Source organism: Euwallacea fornicatus, chromosome 11, assembly GCF_040115645.1.
Source record: "Euwallacea fornicatus isolate EFF26 chromosome 11, ASM4011564v1, whole genome shotgun sequence".
In the NCBI taxonomy this organism is placed as follows: Eukaryota; Metazoa; Arthropoda; class Insecta; order Coleoptera; family Curculionidae; genus Euwallacea; species Euwallacea fornicatus.
In genome coordinates, this window is record NC_089551.1 from 2,946,827 (window position 1) to 2,964,837 (window position 18,011).

Genomic DNA, 18,011 nt, shown 5'->3' on the forward strand with positions numbered 1-18,011 from the left:
GAATTAATCCGTGTGCGCGCAAATTCCTCATGCAGCCAGAGGGCGCTTTTGTCCCTTTTACCGGAAAAAGAAATTCAATTTCGTTAAAAGTCTGCAGGTGTTTGTTAGTCTGGGTTACGCCACTGCGAGCGGTGGTTGAAAACAGCTGGTATTGTTCAGTTGTTGGACAAATAAAGCGCACAAAACAAATTAAGCACTCCACTGATGTCCCGGCCCGGCCGCAAGACGAAAATTGCTTTGTATTGTCTTAAGCTCATTCCGTTGCAATTTACTCGTTTTGTTCGTTTCCTGTTTCCCCACTAACTATGAAATCCTCTTAAATTCATCATGAAAGTTGTTAGAACAAAAGATTCCGGTTGAAACCGTAATCCCAACCCTCGACGTCATAAATCCATTACAATGCATGAGATAACAATTACGTTCTAAATTGAATCCGGCAAAGAATACTGAGGCAATTTTAATTCTAATTATTAGTGAGTACGCCAATGGGGCGATACATATGCCCATATAAAAACTAAGAAAGCCATTATGCAAACAGAACAGGTTCAATTTGCACATCTCGTTTGAAAAATTAACTCCCGTCCCGACCAAAAACTTTCTTTCAATTTTGAAGTTAAAGTGCGGACGGGAATAGATATTGGCTCGTTTTCCATGAAATGGAGATAAACTGCCGCTCCATGAACTGCTTGACCCACATTCAAGAGCCTGTCTCCGCGTACCCTCCATGTTATGCCCCCGACAAGTGCTTAACTTTTATTGAAATTTCACGGAAGGAGCAGCCCAATAAAACAATTATGGATGTCCCATAAAAAGCCCCCCTCGGGAGCGAACTTCACACGTCTTAAACCTGAAAAGTGGAGCTTCAAATGCCGCGATAAACTTTAAAACTCATACAATTTGCACTCCGTCGCGAGAGAGGAGCTCAGCTTCCTCTTTACCGGACATCGCTTGCATTTTGGTAAATAAAAAACGCACTCCGAGTGACGTCACGCAGCAAGATTTTTGCGGCGAAATTACAAGCACACGTCGCCGGTGCACCTGTCACCTGGGCGCCTTCGACGCGAGCAGATAGAGAATAATGCTAAAAACTATTAAAGGGTCTATAGAGCGGCAACTGATAATGATAAAAATGGCAACTGCGTTCTGAATGTATGCAATATACTGTAGAAACGCTGAAAACCACAATATTCTAAAGCCCACAGGAATTCTACAACACATGCATTTGAGAATGCAGTAATTACACATGGAAAGCAGAAATGGGATTTTGATTGAATTATGCTTCATAGAGTTTGCTACGCTCCTGTACAGTTACTAACAGCGAATGTTGCCGACAATTTTTAAATTGCTGGCAGTAAAGTTAAAACTACCACTCACAGCCCGCTGTGCCAATTAGCACTATCCAACTTTTAGAAAAGCAACTTAAAGGGACATCGAGTGAAACTTGGAGAATGATAAAAATCGTGCGATGAGACCTAAAGTTTCCCTAATTAAAAAGTTAGTCACGCTGTCATTGTGAGAAGGCAGTGCGTGCCAAGCATTAAGGGCCGAGCGTTAATTAACGCATAGTCCGGTCCTAAACTGGCTGCTAATTTACTTTCGGTTGGTTTGCCGTAATGGAATGACGAACCCCTTTCGCTTTGTCGTGTGCAGCCCAAATGGTGATAGAGATATCTGTGTTCTCCGTGGAATCGACATCATGGAATTTTCTCCATTCTACGGGAAAATTCGATTGCAATAACCCGAAGCATGTGCGCCGTGTATGCAATTATTCGTCGAGAATCTTGGCACAGCGGAATTGTTATGTGTGTTTGGAATGTTGCTGGCTTATTCGGTCATATTCGGTCGCCAACTTGGTCCCAGAAATGGGAGCAAAAACAATCAAAACGTCGCTACTGCTGCCGTCCTACGACGGTTGACTTCCATTTCGCCCATGTCAGACGACAGTCAAAAGACAGTGATATATTTTAGACTTACCCTGAAAGCCACATCTGGAATTTGGAAGTTATTAATGTCCCTCTTTAATACTTCATTCCGCTGACGTGAAAAAAAAAAACGAAATAATACGAAATGTAGTTCGGATGCAGGCGAAGTTGGTGTCTCCCGGGTTAAATAAATCACTGTCAAATTGGATGCAGCCATTGCCTAATTTAATTTAGGGCCCATCTTTTTGATGGCGAACCAGTCTTCTTCGATCTATTAAAATTGACTGATGCAAACGTTGGGGATTTGCATTATGGCCGTAACTTTTTGCTCTTTTGCTCACGTGCGTTCACATTAAATCCCCAACAAAAACCCGAATAAATGAGGTTCAATGAAATCACCATGTACGTGAGCTTCGCGTTCTTCACGGTTTCAGCGGCCCGGCTGACGTCAAGAATTCACGTATCTCGAATCACGCATATGCATATACATATGACTTATTTAAGTGGTTTCGAATATGTGCCCAATTTAAATGGGATTTGCAGTAGTTCTAGGAGATAGTGGTTCGTCCTTCGAGATGAAAATAACTGAAGAATTAGCGAGTCATCTGCGCAGCCAGTTTCTGCAGGCTTGAGATGTTCTCCCTGCAAACAAAAAGTTATTCTCCGGATTGATACGTATTTTTGGACACGTAAACTGAAGCACTTTAAGGCTGATAAAAATTAATACGAAAGCACGAAAAATATCCCCGAACGCAAGCAATTCATTATACCCTGCAACCTCGATTGCAACTCTCTTTCCCGCCTGCCTACGTGCCTGGTAACGTTGCTAAATAAATATGTTTCCCTGAAATAATTTCCATAAAAAAAAATCTCTTCTTTGGACGGAATACGACTCAGTTTATGCCTCTATGGATATCCATAGCATGTGACAGCGTGATAAACCCATATGACGACATATAACTGCGTTTATCACACACATAATATGGAAATTCCTTATAATTCACATTGGCCGTAGAGAATGATTGAAATTCCGTGGTTTTACGATGAATCTGAGATACAGAAAGCTGCATCGGGGGTCTCTATATACTGGTTGCAACAAATACGAGTCTATGTATATCCGCAATGGTAAAAGATGCAAAGTCATTTAAGTGGAGGCAGCATTGCGTATTTTGGCGCTCTACAATAATCCATTCATGAATTTAAAAAATTGCGAATACTTTCGAAAATATCCGATAAAAACCAAAAATTTTCATTTTTGTTTCTCCCAAAAAACTTGAAAATCGTTATTTGGAAAAAGCTGTTAATCAGACATTATTAGAGCATGTTTTCTTTGACTTTTTACTAATGTGACTGGTATTTTTATTCGACAGTTGGTTTTGGAGATACGAGAAGTACTTTCGGTTTTCGTGTGGGCGCCATTTTGGATTTTTACAAAATTGGAATCTACATGAAATCTCCTTTCCAATAATGTATTATGTTCCAGTTTTCTAGTGAATATTACATGAATAAAAGTAAAAAAAAACTTTCTTCGCTTAAGGAGCCTTAAATTACGTTACCATGTCAAGCCAACAAACGTCAGATCTTACTTAGTTAATTAATTTATTATTTAATCCACTAATTTTATTAAATTTGTGTAGTTTAATGGGCTAAATGTTCAAAAAAGTGTTCATTTACCTCATAGCACTTACGTGCGTTTTCAATTATTTTTGTCATTGCTTTGTTAATTCATCAATGCGGTAAACTTCTTAAGCCATTCATAATCCGTAGTCTTAAGTCTTCTCGAGTATACATAAAAAGTCAGAAAACAGATCTAATAAGTTTTCATTACCACCTTTCTCCGAATAATGGTTTCCGGTAAAAAAAACAAAAATTCAAAATTTCATTTTTTATCGGATATTTCCAAACGTATTTCGATGTTTTAAATTTGCAAATGGGTCAATGTTAAGCGTTAAAACACGCAATTTTGACTCCATTCAACCGACTTTGCATCTGTTACCTTTCTGAGATTCCGATGAACAGACTCGAATTTGTTACACCCTATATACAACCATGGGATGGCGATAAGTTTTCTATCAGCTTTCGTTTTGTTAAAATAGGGCACATGATTGGGAAAACCATATATCTCTAACTTCAATAATAACGGAGATACCCGGTAAAATACGTGTTTTCCCAACATCCTTCTTCCTTAAATACTTAAACGCTTATGAAATTTTGCGGAAATTCCTCCAGCCAACACTCTGCAAGCGTAACTAAATATTTCAGTCATAGTCAGAAGCTTCGTTTATTGAAAAAAAAGGAACATCAGATTTGAACAAATTCAAGCAACGATATTTCGAGAATTTGTGAAGAAATCGCCTTCGAAACTAGTGATTTTTGAGATGTGAGAGTCATTTTGATATGTATTTTTTAGTACAACTCCTCCCACTTTTCTAGCCACTCAGTGCCTAAGCGGTCTCAGTATCTGAATGGCCACTTCACTGAGTGCCACTGTGCTGCCACATCACTGATTGCCACTGAGTTGCCACTCGGTAATTCGATTTTCTAGTGGTAGAGCAAAAGGGGACTATGTTATGCAAATGGGAAAAGCAAGGTTTCCATAGCTATACCGATAACTTTTATAAACGATTCTAGTATATCCGTATTTCCCATACTTGCCAACTTGGTTAAATGATATATGGTTCCCAATTAAGGCCGATATGCAGGAATTATTATTATTATTATAGCGACGGCTTGTTTCCCGTAATTATCTATTTTAGAGCGGAGCACGTTCCCTAATTGTTTGCTTTCAGTAAACGGCATTACACCGCTTGCTCCAAAGTTTTCTATAGTTTGGGCCGAAAGAGCATTGATTTACGGCTCTGCGGAAATTAATTGTTGAAGGTGTATTCTGTTACACAAACAACTTTTTATTTCTCTTTTTTCTGAAGCACACCTCGGCCCCATAGCTTTCAGCGGCCCAGAACTAATGAATTCTGAAATGCCACTGCTCAAATGCTATAAGGGTAAAAATGTCACCCCGGGACAATTAAAGGTTAATTCCTTAATTGGGACCAAACAAAGGTCAATAAAATTTCAAATTTTTCCTCAATGCAATAATTAGAACACAGAGTTGCATAATAACGTAGTGTTGGCATTAAAGCTGGAGTGCCCACACTTTGACTTTGAAGGCTCCAGCAAGTCCTTCAGGGGCTCTTGATTAAAATTCATAAAACCGAGTAAAGTTTTTGAAATTCCGACGGGCCCGGAATTAAATCTCATTTTTAATAAGCCGAGGTTGTAAGTTCTTAATTGGTGTGGAACGAATGGATGAAGTCTTAGTTTAATATCAGCCCCTTAACTAACTTTAGTTCTTGCTCTTTTTGTGCAAACTGATTTGAGAAAATATTAGGAGAAGGTGAAAACTTCTTAAAAAAATTCACAGTTAGCGGCAACTTGTGAAGACTAACACCAAATGTTGTTTCTGACCCTCCAAAGCCTTTGTTCCATTGTATGGTTATGGCAGCCAATTTAACTTTTACGAAAATTAAACCGTAACTTTATTAAGAACGAAGGGTTTGCCGGATCTACAGGGGGTTCGCACCAATAAAACCATCAATATGATTTATTTAGCGACCGCACTTGGACACGATTGGTTTTATGGCCTAATTTCTCTGTGGGTGCCGGCGCTCTCATATCGCCCCACCAGCCTTCGCGTTTATTGTCGTGCCGAGCCAAAAATTATTGAAGAGAAATTTACTATAATTTGTGAAACACAAATGTAACGATGATGGCATAAATAATCGACGCACTGATACAGCAATTTCGAATTTAATTCGCCAACAAACCTCGACTAACGTTCACTTTCGATATTTGTGTATCGCAATTATTGGCATAAACCAAACAACGTTTGTAAACAAATAACTGGAATTGCACTCGGTACTGGTTAATTTCGAATTACTTCTGCAATAGCACATGACTGGTCGATCTATTACAAGCATGCTTTGCAAGGTAAGACTACTGTAGAAATTGATGTTTGCGGAGATCCCTACCAATGAGCTCACCAATATCCCTATCAATATTTTCCATGATTCTCCTACTTCATCAAGGAACCAGAAGTGGAGTACATTCGGAGCAACAGTTCTGAGGCGTCGCCACTGAACTGTCCGAAAATGACATACCTCATTAAGATCTGACATTTTTTTTGTGACAGCTGTCAGATGTAAACGTTGAAGTTATGACATTCGCTATTAAAATGGCGAGAGTTTCGCGAAGACGGTTCGAAAACGTCTCGGAATTTTCGGTAACCTTGTCGGAATACGGTGGTCCGATGAATCGAAAAATTTTAAGCGATTGGGTCACTCCAAACCCAGAAGACGCCTTGTCCGTGATCGTCCACTTAGTGAGAATGTTGACCACAATTCTTCCACATCTTTTCGCCACGGCTCTCAGGAATTGCGAGCTGAATCTGTAAAAAAAAAATCTACATTTGCAAACTTGCAAGATTGAGCTGACACAACATTTGACTGCACAGAACATTCGCAAAATTTACGTTAGAGCAACAAGAAGTAAACAGTGATTTTTCGAAGAAAATAATCTTTGATGAGACATTTTTCCAGCTCGATGGCTGCGACCACGAATAAAATTGTCGCATTTGGGAAGCTGAAAATTCAAGAGTGACCCTTCAATAGCCCTTGCGCCCACCACAAGCAACTCCTTGGTGGGCATTTTGGATCGGCGAAGTGATTAGATCGTTCTTCTTTGAGAATGCGGCTGGAAACGCGGTCACCCTCAATGGCGATCATGATCGCTAGACGATAAACAATTTCTTCTGGACTCAAATGGCTGAAATGGATCTCACAGATATGTGGTTCCATCAAAAGGGAGCACCCTACCCCACAGGAAACCAAAACAACCGATATGTTGACAAAATTTCAATGGTGAGTTATCTCGCGCCGTGGTAACGTGGCCATCGCGATGGTACGATTTAACGTCGTTAGATTTTTCTCATTGCGTTTTCTTGAAAAGGAAGGTGTATGGCAATAACCAAGAACAATTTCCGAACTAAAAGGCGAGATTCAACGCGTCATTGATGAAATTGAGCCGTCATTGTGCCCAAAAGCTACTGGAAATTTCGTCAAAGGATCAACGAGTGCCATCGGTCATGAAAGGGCCATTTATCGGATATTATGTTCCATCAACAACCTTGACATCTTCACAACACTACATTTTTTTTTCAATTTTTAAAATAACTGATCTTAATGGGACAACTTATATTTGGCCAAAATTGATTAAATTTGAACGAAAGATAAAGTCAGGTATCTCCGAGTTCAATTGGCTTTTCTACCTCAACAACACAGGGTGTTATTTAAGTGTGTGGCCAAACTTCAAAGGGCGATTTTTTGGTGATTCTAAGACGAAACGTTTATATGGACATATAAACTATGTTTTGTTTTCAAGATACAGGGTGCCTAATTTAAAAAACTTTTTTCGTAAAAATTTGAATAATCCTTCAGCCGATTTTTTTTTTAATTTGGCAGCGTTAGTTATGGTTGTTATTCTTATTTATGCACTCTTGACTTTTTTAATACCTTTATATTTTTTGCATTAAGCACAGTCACGACCACCCAGGTCACCGTATTTAAACCCGTTCGATTTTTTCCTTGGGAGGCATGTAAAGTCCTTCGTTTATAGAACTTCAGTAAACATTGAAGAGAAATTAATCCAACAGATACAAGATTTATGTAATCAGATCATAGAAGCCAGGAATATTTCAACGTGTTCGGCAATCGATGCTAAGACGAGCTAATGTTGAATTTTGAAATCGAAAGAGGACATTTTCAGCAACTATTGTAAGTTTCGTGTTATTTATTGTTAAATGTGTTTTACTACAAAATGCGTACCATTTGTTTAAGTGTAGTTTTAATGACGCAATTATTTTGTTTAATTTTTCTCGACTTTCCGGCGTTAACCCGACGCATGTCAGTAGTAAAAGCAGACCAACAATATCTATCTTAAAAATTTTACTTCTACTATTTTAAAAACTGTCACTAAATTTTAAAATCATGTTAACTTGCGCCTTGTTATTATCCAGGAGTTTTTTTAATATGCAAAAGTTAAAAAAAAGTTTGGCGCCTTCTATCTTGAAAACGAAGCATTACTGGACCTATGTTTATATAAACTTTGGACTTAGAATCATTCAAAAAATCACCCCTTATAGATGGGCCACGTGTTTACATAACACTCTGTATATCTAGAGTGCGGCTCGGTAGCTCCCAGTTCATTCCTAAACGAATTCGGAGATGTAAATGTCATTTTGCCCAACAAAGATCAATAACTGATTCGAGTTTCGCGTGTCAGTGGTTTTTGATACTGGGGCAGAGCCTCGATTTTTCTTGACTCGGCAAACAAGCTCTCGGTTAGAACTGACCGTTACTGCCACATAAGGGGACGTACCCCCCATCTTACGACAGGTCTACGTTAACAAAAGTTGGAACCAGTCGACTTTCCAATTTCTTCGTTGCTTCTCGAGATTTTCCGCGCACTTTCCGGTTCACACATTCGACCCATTCAACGCCAAATTTCTATTAGTTCTGGACCTTTCTCGCAATGGTAAAATTGGTTTTACAATTCCAATCAATCTCTTCTTAAAGAGGTTCTAACGCTCCAAATTCCCATGTGAAGTCTATGTATTGGCGCTAATAGGCGGGAGCGTCAAAGCTCTTCCGATGTGAGTGAAGTGAGTGAAAAGTGTTCTCAGGTTTTATCCAAAAATTAGTCCAAGAGAGGATTACTGGTTTCCAGTCGTTATGAGGAACACTAAGAATTATTTCAAGAGATCCAATATAAGCACGCAGCCGCTTTATTCTCCATCCAGTCATTTAGCATTCCAGAGTCGTAGCCCCACGTCAGCACATGCAGCTAGTTCTCCCGATAAGTAGTTAGGTCGGGGTTACGTTGTGACGGCAAAAATCTCTCTTTTTCTGAACTAAAACCCACAACTTGCCCTAAAATATAATACTCAGAGGGAAATTGATATCTCGTTGGGAAGCCCTTACCTAATATTTCATACTTAAATCGGGCATTCGCGTGACCCTTTTCGGGGGCAGGTTACGTCAAAACCCGCAGGGGAGCAAATTAAGCGCGGTTATGAATGATGTTTAATCACGATTAATTAAAGAGGAAAAAGAGATGGAAAGAGATACACATCGTGGAGCAATAATTGCGCAAAACACACAAACGCAAACATTTTATAGGCAATAAATTCACAATTTAACGTTTATAGTGGGGCCATGGCCTAAGATAATCGGCAGCATCCCGCGAAGCCGGTTCGCCGTTTTTATCTCAAGATTAAATCGCTAATCGGCAAACGTCCCATCAACAAAGCGAATAAAGTAAACTGCCGTTAAATAAAACTCCCGGAAAGTTTCTGGGCCAATAACTATTATCCCCACCAATTGAATTTGCTTTAATCAAATCAGCCTCCCGGTTTCATCCGGAAACTTTGTTGTTGATAAACTTTCCGGGTTAACTAGATTAAGAATAGGCGACGAGAGCTGGCGCGTCCCCAACGTATTTGCTAAAATATCTCAAAAACTGGCCTATGAAGCTATAAAGGAGGATCAACGACCTCAGCCCCCTTACAACAAACCCACCCCAATATTTCGTTTCAGTTACTAGGAACGATTAATTAAATGCCCCAATAAACCATTTTAATAAGGATACAACTGTCAAATGAGTTTTCATTGGAGGAGCATAAATTTGGCCGTTGGTAAATACAGGGTGATTAATTAACAATGGGACGACCGAACGTTGGAGGTGCTAACGTTAAATGGCGAGAATGGGGGAAAATATACCTCATCTGAAAGTTGATAGTTTCAGACCTACAGGGTGTCTCACCTCCCGTTTAATTTCTCTATTTTTGACAAAAAAAAAGGTTCAGGGGGGCCTCCCTTCATATTATATGTACAACTTAAAAATGGCATGATTGACCTCCCCTAGATCCATCCCTCTGCACGTGCCGTAAACTTCTTTATTTCAAATTAAACCCCCTAATGTTTCTGGCATTTAGGGATTCAAATTTTCAGGTCGGTTCATGTGAGCTGTTTTTAAAATGTACCGTTTTCAAGTTATTCTGGAAAATTTTAAAATGTTGACAGCGGCAAGATCCCACGAAAATAAGTATTCGGTTCGTGTCCAGACGCGGCCAAGGAAATCTTAATAATACTTGACACAGAATTAAATTCTAGCCGCGAAAATGCTTTAATGTACAGGGTGATCGATTAAAAATAAGCAAGTTATTGAGATTTAACATCATGTAAATTCGAAGGCATATTTTGGGGATTACACAAGACTTTTTGTCAAATTAAAATATATCAACACTTAGCTTATTAGATGCTCTCTCAGCCCTAAAAGATCCATTCAAAAATTAGCGGCTGTTAGGTGAACAATGTCGATTACCATGATGCCTTGCAATTGTCAAAATTTTCAAATTTTACGGAATAACTCACAAACGATAAATTTTAAAGAGAAGACACCAAAAATGAACTGACTTTAAAATTTAACGAGAAATCCAAAAATGACAAAAAATTTGGGGATTTCATTTAAAGTAAGAAAGTTTATGTCACGTACAGTGCGAGATCGTGTGGCGGAGGGCGAAATGGCCATTTTTTTCTACTCCTAAGGTGAAGGGAGGTGCCCCAATAAGCAGTGATGCCACATGAAGTTTTTAAATTTAGTATGTAGCAGGAATATGCAAGGTACTGGTGGAACGCTCATTAAACACTTTTTACACATATCATAAACTTCATTACGGATAGTACTAGCATCTAACAATGATATGCCAGTCACGGGTTCCTTTTTCCTTCGACTTTTCTTGAGGGAATGGAGTTTCACATTGCCTTTCATTGACGCTGATATCTTACTTACAGCAGGCAAACTCAAGTTTAACGTAGTCACCACACATTAAATAAAACAAGAGTTTATAATACTCAATTTCAAAATATTAAAATTCATTTTACGTCTCTAACTAAATTCAATGGTAACAAGGGTCTATTATTTTCCAATTTTCTTCCAAAATTGTTGACAAGGAACGTTGCAGGGTCCTTACACCGACTTTTTCAGAATTTGAACATTATACCAACAATAGTAATAACAACAACAATAATAAACAACCAGGAGCACTATTTTAGTATTGAAAAGAGCAAATTTTTACTGTCATAGTTGTTAAACGAAAGAATAAAATGCTTTAAAATACCAAATTAAATCAAAACGTTAACAAATTAAGCTGTAACTGTGCAACAAATAGATTTATCGTTGGACCTTCAAATATGTTTTTATTCTTTTTTAGCATATTACATTTATATGACTCAGAGAGAATAAAAAGCTATGCTATTTGAGTTTTAAGCATATTTTGCCGCTGTCCTTTTATAAGCCTCTTTCAAACATCGCCTCCAGCAGTAAGTTTAGCTACCAATTCATAGATGGCGACCTCTAGAATATTCTTATAACTATTCAAGGCGCCATATTTTTAGGTTGTGTTTTTGTTCAAGCCATATTTCTTCGTAAATTTCAGTTCGAAATTGATTTCAGATTGATTAAAATATTATTGATAAAATGTTAAGTTCGAGGTAAGTTTTACGAAAATAAATAATTCAAATTAAGTTTATGTTATATAAGAGAGTTGTCTTATTTTCATAAGACTGCGTACGTACATACGTCATTATAGGTTATGATTTCGAACATATTCGACGTTTTGATTGCGACCTTATCAAAGGACAATGACCAAATTCACTGCTGAGATACAACAACCTTTTTTGAGCCTTTTTAAACAAACTATTTATGTCCAATAGCCCCAGACAATCAAGTTATATAATGAAAATATGGGTGCAGTTAATGGAGCAGATAAAAACATCAGCTCATATCGAATACCAATTGAGGGGAAGAAATAGTATTTTCCATTGATAAATAAATTTTTATATATATGTCTACACAACATGCTTGGTTAATTTACGCAGTTAATGGGGGGAAGTTAGATGATTTCGGTTTTAGGAGATCCATACCTAAGGGTCTTTCTGAATGGTTAAAAAAAGCCATGGTTAGGTGGAATCAGCAATCTCTCGAAGGGAGGTCATTTCTTTTTGAAATACGACGGTGTAGACCGTGTAGTAATACGCCTACAGGGTCCATCATATATAAGGAACAATGGCAATAGTTTTTTAACTAATTTTTCTGTATAAAAATGTTTCAAGTAAAAGTTACGTGGTTAATTTGTTGTGACTTTTTTACGACCCTGATTTTTTTTTCTAGCTTCATGGCAGTCTACCGAAGTCCAACTTTTGATTTTCAAATGTGATCCTCTACTTTCGACTTGTTTTATGGAATTTACACTTATTTGTGCATACAAACATAACTATTTTTTTTGCGGTTAGCTAAAAAGAATTTCTAGAAAAAAATAATTTTCCTTATGTTATTAAAAAATCTAATTTCAATCAGAAAAGCAAAACAACAAAAAGACCCTGTATATGTTTTAAATATCAAATAAATAGCATTCCGGAAATTCCTATTTTTAATTTAAAGAAAAGCTGTACCGATTTTTTTGCTTATTGAAATAGAGTCGCCAATCCGGTCACCTCATTTAAATTCCTGCCACTTTTTCCTTTGGGGCCATTTAAAAGGTCAAGTTTATAAGGATCGGCCAAATAACGTAGATGACTTTAGGGCTCGTATTGTCCGTGAAATGTAATCGATCAAGCAAGACACGTAGGTTCAGATGAGAAGATCATTCGTGCACTGTGTTTGGATAACGACGGAACTTATTTTGAGCAAATGTTTTGAATATTAAATAACAATTAATTCTTGTAAGCAATAATTATTATATTGCTTTCTTCATTGATTTTGTTTTAATAAAATTTAGAAGACAACTTTTTTCTGAAATTTGTCTTATCTAGCCCCAATAAAATTTTATGTCCATCTACGCAAGTAAGTTTAGATTCCATAAAACAGGTCACATATAAGGGTCATATTTGAAAAATCATAGTTGGACTTCGTTGGACTGTAATGGGGCAAGAAAAAAAAGTCAAAGGTTGTAAAAAAGTGACAAGAAATTAACCCTTAAACTTTCAATTGAAGCATTTTTGTATAGAAAAATTATTTAAAAAGTTATTGCCATAAGTCCAGATATGTATAAAGACAACCAAACGCGTAGCCAATTTTGTCACATAAAGTGTAATTTTGCATGTCAAAATGTGCACTACCTCTATATCTTAATGCATGTTTTTTTAACATACCTTTCGAAATAGAACTTATTTTCAAAACAAAATCTTATTGTAACAAACGTCAAAGTATTTTGATTTTTTTACAATGTGCATAATGCGTTTTACGTATATTTTGACAGTTTTGTGTCATTAGGTTTAACATGTACACTTTAATAAAACTTTAATTATTTGTCCCTACACTGTCCTTTTAAAAGAAGAGTAGAGTAGAATGTTATACATATGCTGGTATTCTTAAAAATATCCAAAAAAGTATAATTTTTTGTTGTTCGACAAAACTACCTGCCCATTAAAAGGACACCGGCAACATCTGGGTTAATGGGACAGCAGTATACAGGGTGTTGAAAATTAAAATTTTAATTAATTTTTTTGCTATTGATCTGAACGTATCTAGGTTAGACACCTGAAATTTTTAAAAGTTATTTTTTTATGCGTTTTAGGAAATGGAAATACGCTTGGTTTGTCACGCTCTTAATTTCTTGTATTATCAAAAAACATAGTGCTCGTTAAATCGACTTTTCTTCAAAACGGATCGACGCATTGAAATGAAAAAAGAATACATTATTAATGGGAAAGTGATTGTTCTTTTAGATTTTGAATTAAATTTCATGTTATACATACATAGTAAAAAGTTATTAACTGTAAATTCTGTAACACTGACCGTAAGTGGCGCCCTCTACCAGCAACGCGAAAATCACAAAACGCATCTTATTTCTGACCTAAACAAACAAAACTTGCCCGATTTTCAAGTGTCTAACATAGATATTTTCAGAATAATAGCAAAAAAATTAATTCACATTTTAACTCCCAACACAGTTTTACAGTTGAAGTGACAAAAGTCTACGTGAGATTCCGCTCACCAAAATATGGAAAAAAGTTCATATGAACGTGGGTCCGGAAATGCTTCGTTTCTGAGATGTTGGGGGTTAAGTTTTTTTATTTTGTTTCTCATTAATAGCTTAAAAACGCTTTAGCCGGTTTTAAAGAAATGTTTATGGTTTTTAAAACAATTATCAGACATATGTTGGACCAATCTAATTTGATCCAGCATTTCCAGGGGCGCACTCAGCGAGCAAGTCGGTTATTATACTGCGAAAAAATATATTACCGTGGCGTTTTTTTGCGGTTTTAATGCAATATTCAGATAAACACACTAAAAAGCGCATTTTTGTCTCTTGACTCTTTTTGGTGTCTCGCTTCGTTTTCTAAAAAAAAATTACAATACCACACTTCCGCACGTCTGTAAACTCCTGTAAGGAAAAAAAATGCTTCGGAATTACCTAAAAATTGATCGCAGTGTGGTTGATTTGTGATAACAACAAAATAAAATTTTGAAATTCCAAATCGAATCTAATTGGTCCAGTAATTGTTTCATAAATCGCAAAAAATGCCTTAAAATCGGCTAAAGCCTCTCATGCTATTAATAAAAACTCATTTTTTTTTTAAACTTCACACTCTGCATCTGGAAAACGAAGCATTTAGAAATCCATGCTCGTACGAACTTTCTTCCATACTTTGCTGAGCTGAATCTCGCCTAAGTTTTTGTCACTTAATCTCTGGAACACCCTGTGTATTCGAAACTATCAACTTTCGGATGAGGCATATTTTCGCCCATTGTCACCGTTTGACGTGTAGCGTTTCTAGCTTGCCTTTGACCCATTGTTAGTGAGTCGCCTTGTAAATTGGGCCCTCGTAGAGCCGTTACTGGTGGGACAGGGTATTAGATCTCCACAGGTTTTTCTAAGACTAATTACCAGCCCATTGCCGCAATGTGACAACAGGAAGCTCGATAATAGCACAATAGAGTGCAGCGAAAGCTCCTTGCCACATTATATCAAACAAAGCGATCCCGCATCGGGCGGATTCTTTTTCCGCGCTGCATATGACAGTGACATAGCGAGCATTTTCCGTGTCAAGAGAAGAAAAATCATCGAAAAGGCTGACTGTGATATAATTTTCGGTTTCTTTGTTGTACGGGGAAAACGACGTAATTGATTTCCCCGACGCCGGCGTCGCCTTTTTGCGGCGCAAGAACTCCCAAATTAATTGGAAAACGTCTCGGCCAAACGTCCTGGTTTTAAAAATTAATAACTTTATAGGGCTAGTGTGCGGTGATGGATAGCGGAATCCCACAGGTGTCTTCTCGTAGTCTAAAAAGGTAATATATGGAAGTCTAAATTGAACGGGGGGCCGCTGAGGACCATCCGTCATCTTTCGTCAACATGATTTATCAGACTTTCGAAAACCCCGTAATTATTATTTCAGGCTGGCCCTTCGGGCTGCGAGCACCTTGTATTAGGTTTCTATTAAAACTTCCAATTGAGACGTTCTTTCCTAAGTGATTTATTGTTGCCCAGCCCGCGCCTTTTCCTCGTTTTTGCCTATAACACCAAAACATTATCGCCACATTTCGCTTTATTTATTAATTCCCCGATGACGGCTGAATAAGAAGGCGAAAGGAACGCGAAAATAAACGTCACCAAAGGGAAAAAACCCACCGCAATCCGTATATTATTGTTTGTCCCCGACGAAAAGTGAGAAATAATATTTATCCTGCTTTGCATGACAAACAGTCCAAATAAAAAGTCAACACGGAAGGAAGTTACGAAACTGCCTTTGTCGCTGTGTAAAACTTTGAAGACATTCCCAGGCAAAACGGCAATAAATTTTTAACCACCAGCGCAAAACGCTCGAATTATTTTAAATAAATGAGGTCGCGTAAACAAAACCTTCAATATTTCAAGGGCCAATTTACCGTAACATCAATACGCAATGAATCGACAATCCGAACCCGTAACATAACCTCTCCAATAAATTTTAAATAATGAATCGGTCATGTAAAATTTACGAATAACAAAGGTCCGCACAACGCAAAAAACAACAAGATGTGCATGTTTAATGTTCAAAAAGGCTCATCGAATATTGAGCCCGCTACCGAATGAAGCTCTGAATTATGAATCCGCCTGGTTTTTGCTCTTCCCAGATCGATGGTGGCATGGGTCGGGTAATTTCTTAATCCTGGAGAGACGCGTCAAATGAAGACATTGCGACCAGTTGAGAGACTCAAAAAAGTCGATTTCTCCTCAAGATGTTTGAGCAGACAAGTTAGTTGGAAATTAGTACCGACATCGGGAGGCTCGAAATATCAATTTTTTCTCAATGTTTCGAATGGAACGAGCGCTACATCAAAACTGACAGTGGCGATCGTTTTTTTTTGCGGGAAAAATTACCTGGAAACGAGTGCGGGGTCCACTTGAAGTGAAGGTTCTCCGACCGGCAGTTGGGATCCCCCAGGGCCTTGTCCGGACCCAATGTGGGATCCCCATCTGTAGATTACAACGAGAAATAGCAGCTCAAAAAATTCAGAATACTTTTTAAAACTTCGAAATAGAGGAGGTGCAAAATTTTACCACTTTTCAAAATTTAAGCGCCGATTTCGGGAATTTTAAGGCAAAAATATGGTGAATCGTCGCCCCTCACATCACCGTAAAATGGGAAATGACATATTTCGCTTTCCAGAGCCAAGGTGCTTGAAACTTGGTTCGTGATTGGTTCTCTCGACCCCCCACTCCCTCCATACGGCAATAGCGCACGTGGCATTGGATCAGCAATACCTCATATCTCTAGTCCCATGGAGGGACCCAATGTACGTTGAGGGTAGCGGAACGGAATGTGCGGTGTCACTTGAGGGACAAGACCATACTTAACATAAGCAAAACATAGTTAACAATTTTTTCAGGCTAACCGAGTCGGAAATAAAAGTGATCAGCCTCGGTTGGTAAAGGTAAAAGGTAGTTTGGAGAATACCGGAGTTGGGATTACGAATGATGAAGTTAATTTTCGTAACATTGACGAAGGAGGCGAACAACTAATCCACGATCATGTTAATGATTGAAATAATGTCCCGATCGACGCCCTTTTCGGAAACATCGAGTGTTGGTCCAACTTCTGGTATTAATTGTTCGTTGAGAAATGATTTGGGATACCGAAAACGGCACTGTCGGACAGAGATAATAGGCAGGGGCTTGTCGGAGCTGGAAAAATAAAAACTGAAAGAGCATTAAGTAACGTGAAGAAAACTGATGAAGCTGTAGCAATCTTTATATCTCTCCTGCCCCATGTTAAAAAAATTACCGCTTAAAGACGAACTATTGGTTCGAACAAGAGTTCAGCAATTGATCATGGAAACGGCTTATGAATGAAATAGATAACAAACTGCCCAACAACCAGTAACAATGACTGGTGATACGTCATACTTAGACAAGTGACCAGTAGTCTTTAATAATCTTGAATACGCAGTATGAGTTTCTTTTATGATTAGTGAAGGGATCTCGGAAACTAGCAGAGTTCCCAAGTCGGTTAAGTGAGGACAGAATTGCGGCTTTAAAGAACCAATTTGAAGCCAATTTTGGTTTCTTGAAAAAATTTATGATTTATTACTACATGTTTGGCAAAGATCAAATTTTGTCAACTTGTTTTAATCGATTTAACCGTGTAATCATTGGTCTTAGAGAAGTTATGTAAATACCAATAACGCAAATAATTTTTCTTTAAAAAAAAAAAGATTTCTTTTGACATCTGGCATTTTTCAGATATTTTTTCGAATTCGGAAATAGAAAATCTTCCCAGGGAGTTTAATCTGGCGAATAAAATTCTGGGACTGTCCTCGTACATCATTCCATCGATTTTGAAAACGTTCCAATGATCAACTAGACATCTTATGATTACTCTCCCCACGCATCCGATGAGATGACGATTCAAAATTACTCCATTTACTCCAACTGATTTTTCCGAGAAAAGCGATCGCCACTGTTAATGTTTTTACTCTGTTTTCACATAT

At 37.8% G+C, this 18,011-nt stretch overlaps 1 protein-coding gene and 1 long non-coding RNA gene across 2 annotated transcripts in view; one reads left to right on the top strand and one right to left on the bottom strand.

Annotated features, from left to right (window-relative positions):
- The first annotated feature begins 6,138 nt into the window (after positions 1-6,138).
- LOC136341992 (uncharacterized) lies at positions 6,139-7,195 on the top strand. Its single transcript, XR_010732583.1, has 3 exons — positions 6,139-6,466; positions 6,518-6,838; positions 6,927-7,195. It is a non-coding gene; the product is annotated as an uncharacterized lncRNA (long non-coding RNA).
- The window catches only part of LOC136341985 (uncharacterized), a 185,995-nt gene continuing 174,278 nt past the window's right edge, over positions 6,295-18,011 (bottom strand). The window contains exon 4 of the transcript XR_010732570.1: positions 6,295-6,366. The gene's annotated coding sequence lies outside the window, so the exon portion shown is untranslated. The remainder of the gene's footprint in view (positions 6,367-18,011) is intronic.